This window comes from Mastigoproctus giganteus, chromosome 12 (genome assembly GCF_048544385.1).
Source record: "Mastigoproctus giganteus isolate SK-2022 chromosome 12, ASM4854438v1, whole genome shotgun sequence".
Lineage (NCBI taxonomy): Eukaryota > Metazoa > Arthropoda > Arachnida > Uropygi > Thelyphonidae > Mastigoproctus > Mastigoproctus giganteus.
Genome location: NC_143586.1, coordinates 176,956,125 through 176,968,554, shown reverse-complemented (window position 1 = coordinate 176,968,554; position 12,430 = coordinate 176,956,125).

Genomic DNA, 12,430 nt, shown 5'->3' with positions numbered 1-12,430 from the left:
AAATCTGAACTAGTTAAAATCGGATTTAGGTCCTTAAATCTGGGTGGCCACTATCTCATGAATATAATTCCACATTGAAGGAATTCATCATTGGCTGTGAAAAGCATTATTGTCGAATATCTCACCCCATATCGTTCAGCAGTCAAGGAACACCTCCCCTCCCACACACACACAGTGATGCGAAGTTTCCTCATAATTCCTGCGTAGACCGTCAGACCCCCCTCACCACAATATGGTCCAGTTCAAGAGACGGAAGGGTGTACAAGGAATCAAATATGATGCATTCAGATGGTTCAATTTTAACTCGGAAAAATGCGGAAAACGTGTACTGGCTTTACAACTACTTGGAAAACCGAGTTTAAAAAGACCACATGAAAAACGAATTCGCTAATTAAGATTGGATAGAATTTAAAATGCATTATATGCTTTAAAAATAAATTGCGTCAAGAATTTAATGAAATATATTCATTATTATTTATAATCCCAATGAAACGATGCAAAATGTGCAAGCAGAGGCAGACTGCAGCAACGTGGGCTGCGGTACATTCTTTGTCTAATTGATATTGGTCGCATATCGATTTATGAAGTTTCAAAGCTATTGGACGTCGCTGTATTGTGTCAAACTTCGTGTGTTCTATGGTTGGTTTCCCTGTTTCCCGGCAGCAAAAAAAAGCTTTCTGGAGAGACGAAGGCCTTTTCCACACGACGTGAAAGAGTAGCAATGCCATAATTCCCGAGAAAGCACTTCTTCGATGTGTCTCCCTTACAATTTAAAATCAAAGAATCAAAAGACTTTATGTGGTGAAGTGTCTAAATAAGGGTCTGCCATAAACCATTTAAATCACTCGGGTCTTCAGTCTCCTTGGAAAGTGACATTCTCACATTGAAATTCTGAAAGACGGACATCGTATGCTGGCGTCATTGGTAAAGCGTGAACCGTGTTGACAGAGTACACGAATTATAAGTAAACCTTTATCGCGATACAGTTGAAGACAACGCAATTGCCGCATCGAGTGAGAGAACGTTAACATAAAATGATATTACAGAACACAAAACGGAAAAAATAGAAGAATAAAAAATGTTTCGAATTTGAAACAGTTGTATTATTATTAATACAAATGCAGAAACGAAGAGCAAACAAAATTTGGGAAATTGTTTATTATTCATATTTCAAGATCAGCTCAGGAAGGACACGCAGAACTCCTATCAGGAGTTCTTTGGCGTAGTTGTTAAAGAAAGAGAGGTCCTTCGAGACCCTCGTTCGAGTATGCTGTGGAGATTCAATTTGTTCGCGTTTGCTCATTGCTGTCCACAACATACGATGTCCGTCTTTCAGAATTTCAATGTGAAAATGTCACTTTCCAAGGAGACTGAAGACCCGATTGATTTAAATGGTGAAAGACATTGGGAACCAGATATCCTGCCCATTAAGTTCATTTGCTAATTCGTTTCTGTAATTTTATTCTTTATTAACACATCGAGGTCGCCGTCCACTTTGCTTAGACCCGCTACCATCCGCTTCCGTCTTTTACCGCGAGCCTGTTGCGGTGAGTCACTAATGTAGGTGTTCATCTTAGGCACTGCTGAGGGATTCTGCGGGTGCAAACGTCCCAGATGTTGGGGATGACCGCGAGTAGTTCGTCTCTAAAAACGAATTTTTCTGTGACCTTGCTGATTCTGACCGATAAATGTTGAGATGGTTCAATCTCAAAATGTTTCAGATTGAACCATCAGACGTCGTTGTTGAAACGATGAATTGTACGCAGTACATAGACATTGTGGACAATTCCTCTCTTCCTACACCGTGGCAGCAATACACAGGGAAATCGTTGAACTCTCTAAAATCTAGAGGAATTTTATCAGATTCATTAGTGTAAATGAAGTGTACGTATAATTGCGTGGATGCATTTATGTACAAATGTAAATAGCTTTCAATTGAAATGGTATTGACGACACGTTTTATGTAACCCCTAACTTTTTTGTTAAACATTACCATAGAGTCTTAATCCTGCTGAAATATATCTAGTAGATAGCTTTGTTGAGAGGTCTTTGATTTACAAGTGTATGTAAAGTTTAAACTGTACAATATTATTATGCTAGTGTAAAATAACAATAACATATACGCGTCAGCCCAGAAGCACTGTTTTGTAGATTTAAATAAAAAAAAAATAAAACAGCGTGGAAAAGGGCTGCACTTGGCTGCTCTCTCGACGGAAGAACGTTTATTCGCTGTTTCCTTGTGAGGGTCACATAGTTTTTAACCACCCAGAGGCTCGTGTTTTTCATCCCGGAAAAATAGGAATCCGATTGCAGAATACAAGCTATTTAACTACAAATCATCCTGAAGCCTCAGAGCCTTAGCTCCTGCGGTGGAAATTCGAGAGAACCCAACGAAGTAACATTGGTGCAGATATTTCAAATGGCGAAGTAGCTAAGAAAAACGAACTGTTGGCAAATTAAGTTATGTGAATCTTGTGTCCTTTTAAACTGAATGAGGAGGACTCGAGTTTTGAGAAGGATTTCTTAATGACCCGTTGGTTGAAAATTGGGTAAATCAGGGGTGTCCTGGAGGATGAGAGTAAATAGCACCTCCTCGTATTCGCGTTGTGGGCCGGCACCACCTTGAAAGTCCGTGTTTTCGGCATTCAAAGACACGAAGGCGTAAAGATTGTTGTAAATTCGAACGTTTTCTCAGAAGTGCTCCCTTTTTCCGTATTGTCAAACAACAGTCTTTAAAGCGTCTGCATAGGCATCTGCCGTAGGCAAACATACCTTCCCTCCGTGAGAACACAAACGTGCGGCTCTACCGAGTTCGCCGTGAAAAAATAATCCGCCGCAATGTTGACATTCATCTACGACATCACCTAAATCGCAATGCGATACTTCGGTGGTTTCTTCGTTATCAGGATCATGTGAAGATCTTATGTTACGTCTGAGCCGTTTAACAGTTCGCCGAGTATCGGCCTATTCATCGTCCATATTAGCCACCCGCTTCCTGTCGCTTTGATTTTCCAGTTTGCTCTGTCGTCATTGAACTTATTCTCGGATTAGTTTGTAACCTTTCGGCCTTAGTTGCTGATGCTCCCAAAACTCTACTACAACAGCGTTGTAAAAGCTAATGAACAGTGTATTTCAGTAAGATGCCAAAGAAATATGTATGAATATATTAAAATTATTATTTTTTTATTTATTTCTGCTCGTTTCAGCGGGTTTGTCTGCTTATGTCGATTGATTTTGACTTTTTCTTTTTTTAGAAAATACTGGTCTTCCACTGTCCATGTCATAATTTCCATGCAAGAAGAATTGATTCTTCTGTGTAGGTTTGTTCCTCCATGCATTCGTTGCTGTGTGAGCTCTTAGTTTCTGTTTTGAAGCCGCTTCTGCTGGAATACTTGAAGGAGATTTCTCTGCTGTTCTTGTTGTTGTTTCAGCTTCCAGATTTGGCCAATCTGCTATGTAAATGATTACCAAGATTAAGACTTCCATTCGTGTGTGTGTCTTATGGTTGTTTATTGGTGCATTAGCTGCTATGGCTATAGTGCGCCTCTTCCATTTGTGACAATGCAGTAACAAATGATTTTTTGAATCACAGTGCATATGAACGTGAGGTTTGCAAAACAGGAATGTGCCTTTTGGATTCTTGGTAGGTGACCACCTTATTGGATTCTGCTCAACATTTTATTTCTAGATCCTCTTCTATCTCTTTCATATTTCACAGTCTTTGGAGAAGGTTGAATGGTTCTGCCTATAGTATGGGTATGGTATCGTAGGGGGGGCATTGCTGACAGCGCTCAATGTGCTAGTAGTAGTGTTACTTTGATCAACAATACGCACATACAGCTACTTTCCTCCATACTGTGTGTAAATGAACGAAATTCTGGCATTTGCAACCTGTATGGGGTATTGTTGGTACCAAGTCTGAATCAGAGAGAGAACCAGCTTGAGCTGGACTTTGATTGTTTCTTTTTGCTCCGGGAGTGTACTTTCTTCCCAGATTTCTGGCCACGCCACCTAGTGACCAAGCCGTTGGGATTAGTTTTGTTAATGAACAGAAATAAATTAACAGAACGTGATTTTTTTTTTTCTAAATGTTTGGTTACTTTTCCTTAAACTTTAGACCTTGTTAAAGATGGAGAGATTTGGTTTTAACGTCTCTTAGATATGACCTCGATATAAAACGCAGTACAAATCGATTATGCAGTAGAGGCCAGTGAGCTGTCTACCTTATGAGATCGATGCATTAAATAACAAAACTAGTTTTCTCATTTACAGTGAGGCTGGACTATTTGTACAATCATGTTTGACAGATCTTGTAGCACGAAGTTTTTGCCTTAAATTGCTTTCATTTATTTGTGAAAATTAATCTATTCTTAAATACTAATTCTAAACAGGTTAAACATCGGCTATCTGGATGAAAAACGCGCTCATTCATCTGCTCTAACACGAATATCTTATATGATCAAATAAAACTAAAAATATCAGAATGGTTATTTCCCATACAAACCAAAGTGACTTCACTTAACAGACACTGCTCTGTCTCGCCATCTAGTGATATAAATAATAACTATTTGTTAAAAACAAGACTAGTGAAGGCATTACACAGGGTGATTCCAGTCTCCCTACGCGGGGCAATGCAATTACACGCATAACACCAGATATGTTCACGCGAGTTCTCCAAGTGCGGCAGAGAAGCATCCATGTGTTTTCAAAGGATTGGCAACCATGTACAGCCTGTTTTGTGAATAAAGTGACAGTTTGTTAAAAAAAGAAAACGTGACGTTTTCTGTATGTATGGAGACTTTCGAATCACCCCGTAGAGTAAAAAAAATTAAAGCGTGTGTAAACTGTACGCACGTACAGTTTACACGTTTTATATGAAAACATCCCTGGCTCGAAGATGTCAGCAAAATCCATACATAATCGCCATCATAATTTTTCCTGCAGCACGTGCAGTACATCGGTGTGCCGATATAGTCTCGATGCCACGATTGCGAAAGTATGATTGTGACGTCACAATCATACTTCCTTAATATGACGTCACAATAACACTTCCCGCAGTTACTACTGCGGTAAGTATGACTGAACGACGCAAATATTTGACCACAACGTTTGCATTTCGTTACATTCCAACTCTCAGGACAGATTTTCAGGACATTTCTATTTTGGACCTTCTTTGTTGAGCATTCCACATATCATTACAATCGAACTAATCGAAATTATTATTTCTTCGTCCGTCCTCTGCATGTAATAACTCTTCCCAGTGGATGGATTTTAAAGAAATTTTATATTTGGCTCTTTAAGAAAGATTTGTAAACCCTTCCTACGTTTCATTAACATCACACCAATAGAATTTCAGCAATTATAATTATTTATTGTTATTTTTTTATTTATAGTAATATATATCGCGTAGGCACGTACTGTAGGTGAAGCACTGGACGTTACGCTCGCTGACATGCGCACAAACGAAATTTTCTCTGTTCGCGCATAAATAGTGCTTTTTGCTATAAATCGTGAATTATTAACTTTTGCTAACGCGCCTGAAATGAAATGCTTTTTTTCTTTTCTTTTCTGGTAATGAACTTAAATTATGCAGCAGGGGCAAACCCCAGAAATTGATTTTTGCTGAACAGCATAATTATTCGTATTTTAATCGATGGATTTTAGCTGCAACTGCTTCAGTGCATTCTTTTGAGGAGAAAAACATGAGTGCTAAGTAGACTGCCCGCAACCCACCTTACGATGGTGTCCCATTAACCCCCTTCTCTCAAGAGTCAAGTCCGTAGCGAAATAGCTGCGGAGCTTAGTCTACACGCATCCCTAGCCCTATCAGATTTTCGTGTATCCCTCGTCGCAAAGGGCGGTTTGTCTGTTGTGAGGGGAAAACAGAAGTCAATCCCGGTGGCGAAGACCACCAAACTAATGATGAATGGGAAAACCCCTGGGACAATTCTCATAAGGGTAGCTATTCAGCGAGCCAGAGAAGTTGCCACAAGCCTACCGTGGTCCTGTATTGTATCGCTTTAATTTCGCATCACATTTCTCACTAGTCCCGTGGGTAGTCACGTGATTCCCGTTACACTCCCATTGCTAGGTTAAACTTCCGTTACATTCCATCGTTAAGTGCCACTATAGATGTTTTCGCATCAAATAATCCTTTTGTAAAATGCTTCATAAACACTGCTCGACAAAATGAGCAGAACAAAATGTTATCGCCAATATTTTATTGTGAATAGCGTCGCCGAAGGCAAATATTTGATATTAGAGCAACGCGGCATGCAAATTCCGAGTATCCAATAAAAATCGATCTAACATCTCACAGAGCCGCACTTTATGCAAATTATTCATGCCTATAAAAACACGTGTTGCAATCGCATCACTTCGTTCCCATTTTTTTTTTTTTTTGGCTTTAGCTCGGTGGGATTATCTCCGGTACTTACGATGGTAACTCATCGTCGTTTAGAACATTATTTGAGATGGCGGGCAGTTGGAAGACTTGAAGCCAGACAGTCGTAGGCGGAGGTGGGACGTTGGCTTATTGTGTCGCACAGTGTCGTTTCGGAACTATGGAAGCAGTTTCAGGAGACAGGAACCATTATAAGAAGAGATGACCAAGGTCGCCGGAGAGATATGTCAACAAGAACAGACCGCTATCTAGCTGTAACAGCAAGACGGAACCCTACGATGTCCTGTCATCAACTGTCTCTTGAGGTTGCTGCGGCCACAGGCGAAAAACTTTCCAACCGGACTGTGTTAAGAAGGCTCAATTCAAGTGGACTCTACTTTAGGAAACCAGTGGTTTGCATTCAATTAACCCCAAAACCACCGCAGATCTCATCGAAACTACTGCTATGAAGCTGTGATTTAACTGTACCCCATTGACAAATGGGGTACAGTTCTCTTCTTTGATACTGTTCTGCTCTCTGACAGTAGCCTAGTGGTCAGGCACGCAGGTGCATAAGTACACGTGCCTTGAGTGACCGGGGTTCAAGCCCGTGACTGCTGAATACGGTGCTGTTTCTTGTATTCGGTGTATCTTGTAAACTCCTCTGACCGTTTGGTCGTCCCGGAGTATAAACAGAAAATTTATTTATTTATTATTTTACAAACAGATTCAAGACGTTATTTAATCTGGAGGAGACAATGAAGACTGCGGTACCATCCCTCCAACATCAGAGAAAGGAATATTTACGGTGGAAGGAGTGTTCCTGTGTGGGGTGGAATAATGATCAACGGCCGCACCCTCTTCGTGTTTTTGATAGTGGTACTATAAGTGCGTAGAGATAAGAACAGATCCTCGAACCATATGTGCGACTTTATAGGGGGTGCTGTTGGCCCGTATTTTATTTTCATGCACGACAACGCCACAGCACACAGATATAAAGTGGTAGAGGAATATCTTGAAGCTTAAGATATCCAAGGACAGTCGTGGCGAGCAAGATCAGCAGACTTAAATCCGATCAAACATGTGTGAGACGCCCTTGGGCATCGCATTGATGTGCTAGTTTCTGAGCTAAGATTTGTGCTGGTGGAACAATGGATTTGTTGCCACAGAATCTTATAGACACCTTCATATAGAGCATGGTTCACTGCTGTCAGGCTTGTTTAGCAGTTGGAGATTACGGGGTCATACTGAAGACATGTGACCATATTCTGTAATGTGATCTTTTTGGTAATTCTTATACAACCTCTATAAAAGACCCTTATACCTGTGCGAAGTTTCTCGCTGTCCCCTCATTTCATTTTTATTCTATGGAACACCACCGTACCAAATTTTATCTCGCATTACTGCAGGCTGCACGAGTTAACTCAGCCACATTTTGGCTGAGTTAGGCGGTCTCAGGCGAGAGTAAAATGGTGTTTTCTCCGGGAACTCGGGTTTTTCGTCCAGCAAACAGAAAATCGACCTTAGAACACACAAATTTATAGACAATGTACACGGAGCAAACTGGCCTAAATAAGATCTGTTACTACAGCAACAGATCTCTATTTCAGGAAAGGGGAAGTGCACCTAATAAACTGGCTGCTCGGTATATTATGTAACGACCATTCTAAAAAAATAAAGCGAACATTTCTTTCGAATAATCGAAATATCGGATAACTGGAATTCCTGCTGAAATCAAGTTTCGGGAGGAATTATTTAAGGATTTAATGTAACGTAATATTTACTGAAAGAACCGCATTATTTAATTAGGTTATTCATTTTTGGACAAAGTAGATCCAAAAAATTCAAACGCAGGTTCAAAATAAGGATCCTCTGAGAAATGAGATCGTAACGAAGGTCAACAAAGATTACAAAAAATTTCATCAAGACTGTAAGGGACAAATGGAAATTGGGTACCACACCAACAACACGACTCTTAATGGATTTGAAAGAGTGGAACGTTCAGAAAGGTTCACTGCACGAGACATGAAAGAAATTCTAAACATTATTTAAGCGCCTCTTTACATTAAAAATACATTCGAAATAATCTGAATGTTTACTTCTTATTGGAGTAATGGGAAAAAAGCGTTAAACGAAAAGTGGAAGGGCTCTGAGCAGCGCTTTTCTCCAAACACTTCTCTTTATATTTATACAGACAGAAATCGGCCCCAAGTAACGAATATATAATTTTCAGAGAAAGCAGATTCTCGCTGCCAATGACAATTCCAATTAACATCACTAGAAGTGGTTACAACTACAACGAGGGATGGTTTTCAGCTCTGCAAATAAAGTTGGGCGTAATGCGAAACAGCATTAAGCGAGAATACTGCGAGAATTATTAGTACTGTATATAAATCTGCCTATTTTCTGCGTTAATTTTCTAATTTCTATTTTAATTTAATTTATTTGTACATACGGTCTACTAATAATATAAGGTCTGTTTTCTACTTTTTATTTTTCTCAAAGTCCAGCTGGAGGTCCGCAATTCCTCGATACGACGAAGCTCGTGGTCAGCCCTCCCTACCTACTTTCATATCCTCCGAAACATCCTGATTTAGTCCAGCATCGGGATTACATTTTACCCTCTGAAACCTATCGGATCTGTGTTACGGTAAACAAGATAGCAGAACGCAGTTGGCGTGTCAGCCCTGCCAAAAGGACATCGCATTTTGCACCTCGCTTCAACGAGGAGCAAACTATGACGAATGAGTGCACGAAGGAATTCGAAGACTTATTCACGGTGTTCGTTACAAGTACGACACTACCCGAGTTACGTAGAATTGACCTCCGAGGAAACCAAATGGGATTCGGCTGACAGGAAGGCTGAATAACAAATAGTCTTTCATAAAAACTTTAGAATCCCCTTTAGACAACCGAGGTTTTATTGGCTACACCAGTCGGGTTACGAGTTTAAATAACTGCGGATGTGCAGGCGCCTTAGAAAGGGATTTTTACACATTTCGCCACCCCAGACAGTCTATATACTTCGATCATTTATTAGTTCTCGCCTTTCCCGTATAATCAAATTTATTCTGGACATTTCCACCCCGATATGTTCGACTGGAATATTGCGACAGAAGGAATGAATAAAACTCATTCCTCCTTCCTGAAATTAGTCACGATTCTCAGAAACCGTTCACCAGACAACTTGCTATTCAGTTAACTATAAAAATTTTCAGTAAACTTAAAGAAAAATCAGGATGAAACCATTCTGGAGGAAGAGAGGGGATGTAGTTGTGTTGCACGTTTCGAAACTCTAAAAGCAGATGGATATTTCGTACTAAACTTTTGAAATGAGATAGTTTGCAGGTTATTAGCCTCCTGGGAAGCTCAGTGGGTACGCCTGTAGTGTCCATCCCTTTCTCAAGTACTATATTCCATTGGCGATGCCAAAAACGTCTTTTGAGACTTTCAAACGACAATTTATTTACTGCGCAAAAGTATAGAATCTCTCTAGTGGGTGGCAACTCAGGATTTTAATCCTGCCAAACCAGCAGGCAAGCCGATCATAGCATGTACACAGTTTACGAGCACCGACCCTGTATCTCAATCCAATTTAGCAACTGTAGAAAGGAAGGTTAAATTGAATGGAATGAAAGGGAAGAGTTTCTTTAAGATGTCAAGATATTCGACGCAATAGAAGATTGTATTTTCAAGATGAAAATACAACCTTCCATTGCTCAGAATGTGAAAGAGTGGGTAGACGAACATGAAGACTTCGAGCATCAACCCTGGATCTCAATCTCATTTAGTATCTGCAGAAAGGCGGTTTTATCGGAAAATCCTTTGTCACGTAAATGAGGACAGTTACGTGTTAGAGGAATGTAATGTCTGGATCGTCTCATTTCACCGATCGTTCTATTCGTCCACAATTGAAATCTAAGCAATCAGGCAAATGAAAATTGGCAGTTCTTTTCTGAAAATTGTACTATTAAGTAAGCTTACTGCCGCATGTGATTTCCTTATTGATTCAAGTAAGAAGATCAGAAACTACTCTATGCATCTTATCAAATCGGTTCGAGCTGCAGTTGAGCTTACTTACCATTTCCACGTTTATACCAAGTCAAATTAAACAAGGTTCCACAAAGCGAACATAGTTTTGCTGATGATAGCACACTGCATTCCAACTTCCAGTTGGAGAAATCTTTCCCTGCTCAAACAGCTTCAATTTCTCAAATATACATTACCAATTCCTTAAATTGTTAATGGATATTTGAGAAATTGAATCTCCAGGTAATTTTCCAGTGGGGCAAAGATGATTTCAATTCTTCTAAAACCCAGTGCTCCCTTATATCTGGCAGAAGGGATTCTTCTGTACTCATCGTCAACAACATCCGGATTTCGATACAAGATCGTATATCTATATTAGAAATTATCCTGATTTCTAATCGCTCTTTGCCTGTTACTAATTTTTCTTCCCCTTGCATCTGAAAAACTGGGTTTTCTGTTTTGCTCTCGGCGTTACTCTTCTTTCAAACAGCTGCTTGCTCTGTACAAATCTAAAATGCATCCACCCTACCATGGAATATTGTTGCCACATGTGTGACGGTACCCCTAAAGCGTCTCTCAGGCTTCTAGATTCCATTGAAAGGAGTGCAGTTAGATTAATTAACGACCCATCTCTAACAATGCCTCTCCAGTCTCTCTGTCTCTCTCTCTCTCTGTCATAGACGTCCTGTTTCTAATGCATACCTTTTCTACAGTACTGCCATGGGCACTGTTGTTCTGAATTAGCATCTTTAATTCTTCTTCCACTCTCTTCCAAACCAGTCCAAACACGTGCAGCAACCAGTAAGCATTCCTTTCACTGTCCAATTTCAAACTCATAGATTCAAATTTTCTTCTTTCTTGTTTATTCATTCGTTCAACTTTCGTTTTCTGGAACAATCTCTGGAAGTATGTTTTATTGACTTCAAACTTTAGTTTGAAGTCAATAAAACATACAGAACCCAAATTAGACCAAATCTAGACTAAATCACCAGGACTGCTGTTAAAATTGAGTCGATTTTTTTTTATTTATCGGAAATTTGTATGATGTAAAGAATTAAATTCAACGATATAATGAAAAATAAATCTGTTACGTTGGTTGCTGAAGAAAAGAAAAAAAAAAGAAGTGAACGTGTGTATTTATCTCTTCAATTATTAAGATCTATTTTATTTCAAAGTGAATATAATTAAGTAAATGTATTTATCTATTTAATAATTATTGTAAAGATCTGAAAATCTGTATAAAAGTGTACGATGTATATTTCTAAATATATGTACACCCTCCTAGCCCTCTAGCTGTACAGGGGGGTGAACCTTGAGTTAATAAACTGATAATAATAATAATAAATCAGAATCACTTTTCGTAGGAATTCTAAGATAATGTTTAATGTCAATCAATCGATTATAATCTGATTGGTAGAAAAAGGGGGAGGGAGTATTTTAGTCTTCTCCAGGGCATTAACACTCACCAAAGCAGAATTCAGTGGATTTTAAATTCTCTTCCCAGCAACATAGTGCTTCAATTCCATTAGCAGAAAACTAGAAATAGTGAGACTTGCAAATTAGCACAAAACCTTTCCAATGTTAAAGAGTAATCCTCAGAAATTTTTCCTTTAATGGAAAAAAAAAAAAAAAAAAAAAAATTGAAAATGAAGACAAAGTGACTTTAAAAAGTCTGTGGCTGGATAATTTTATACTCCACTCTTTCAAGAAAGTATGCAGTACGTAAAACTCGCAGTTGGTTGTCCCCGAACAGCCAGAAATGCTCGTATTTAGCTGAACAAAGGACGCTGCGCCATAGTGGAAGCCAGCTAAGTGATCTGGCCTGATATTTGGCCGGCAGATGTATGGCTTTATGATGAATCAGGTCTGCGCTCTAAGAACGTACACTGATTTGAAAACAGTCTTGTGTGTCGAAGCTACAAAGCGCCACACGCAGGGGGGTGGATAATGACCCAGAATACTCCACACTCCGAAGTTTTCCACGTTGCAGCGCGCTAACACAACTGAAGTTTGTCCATT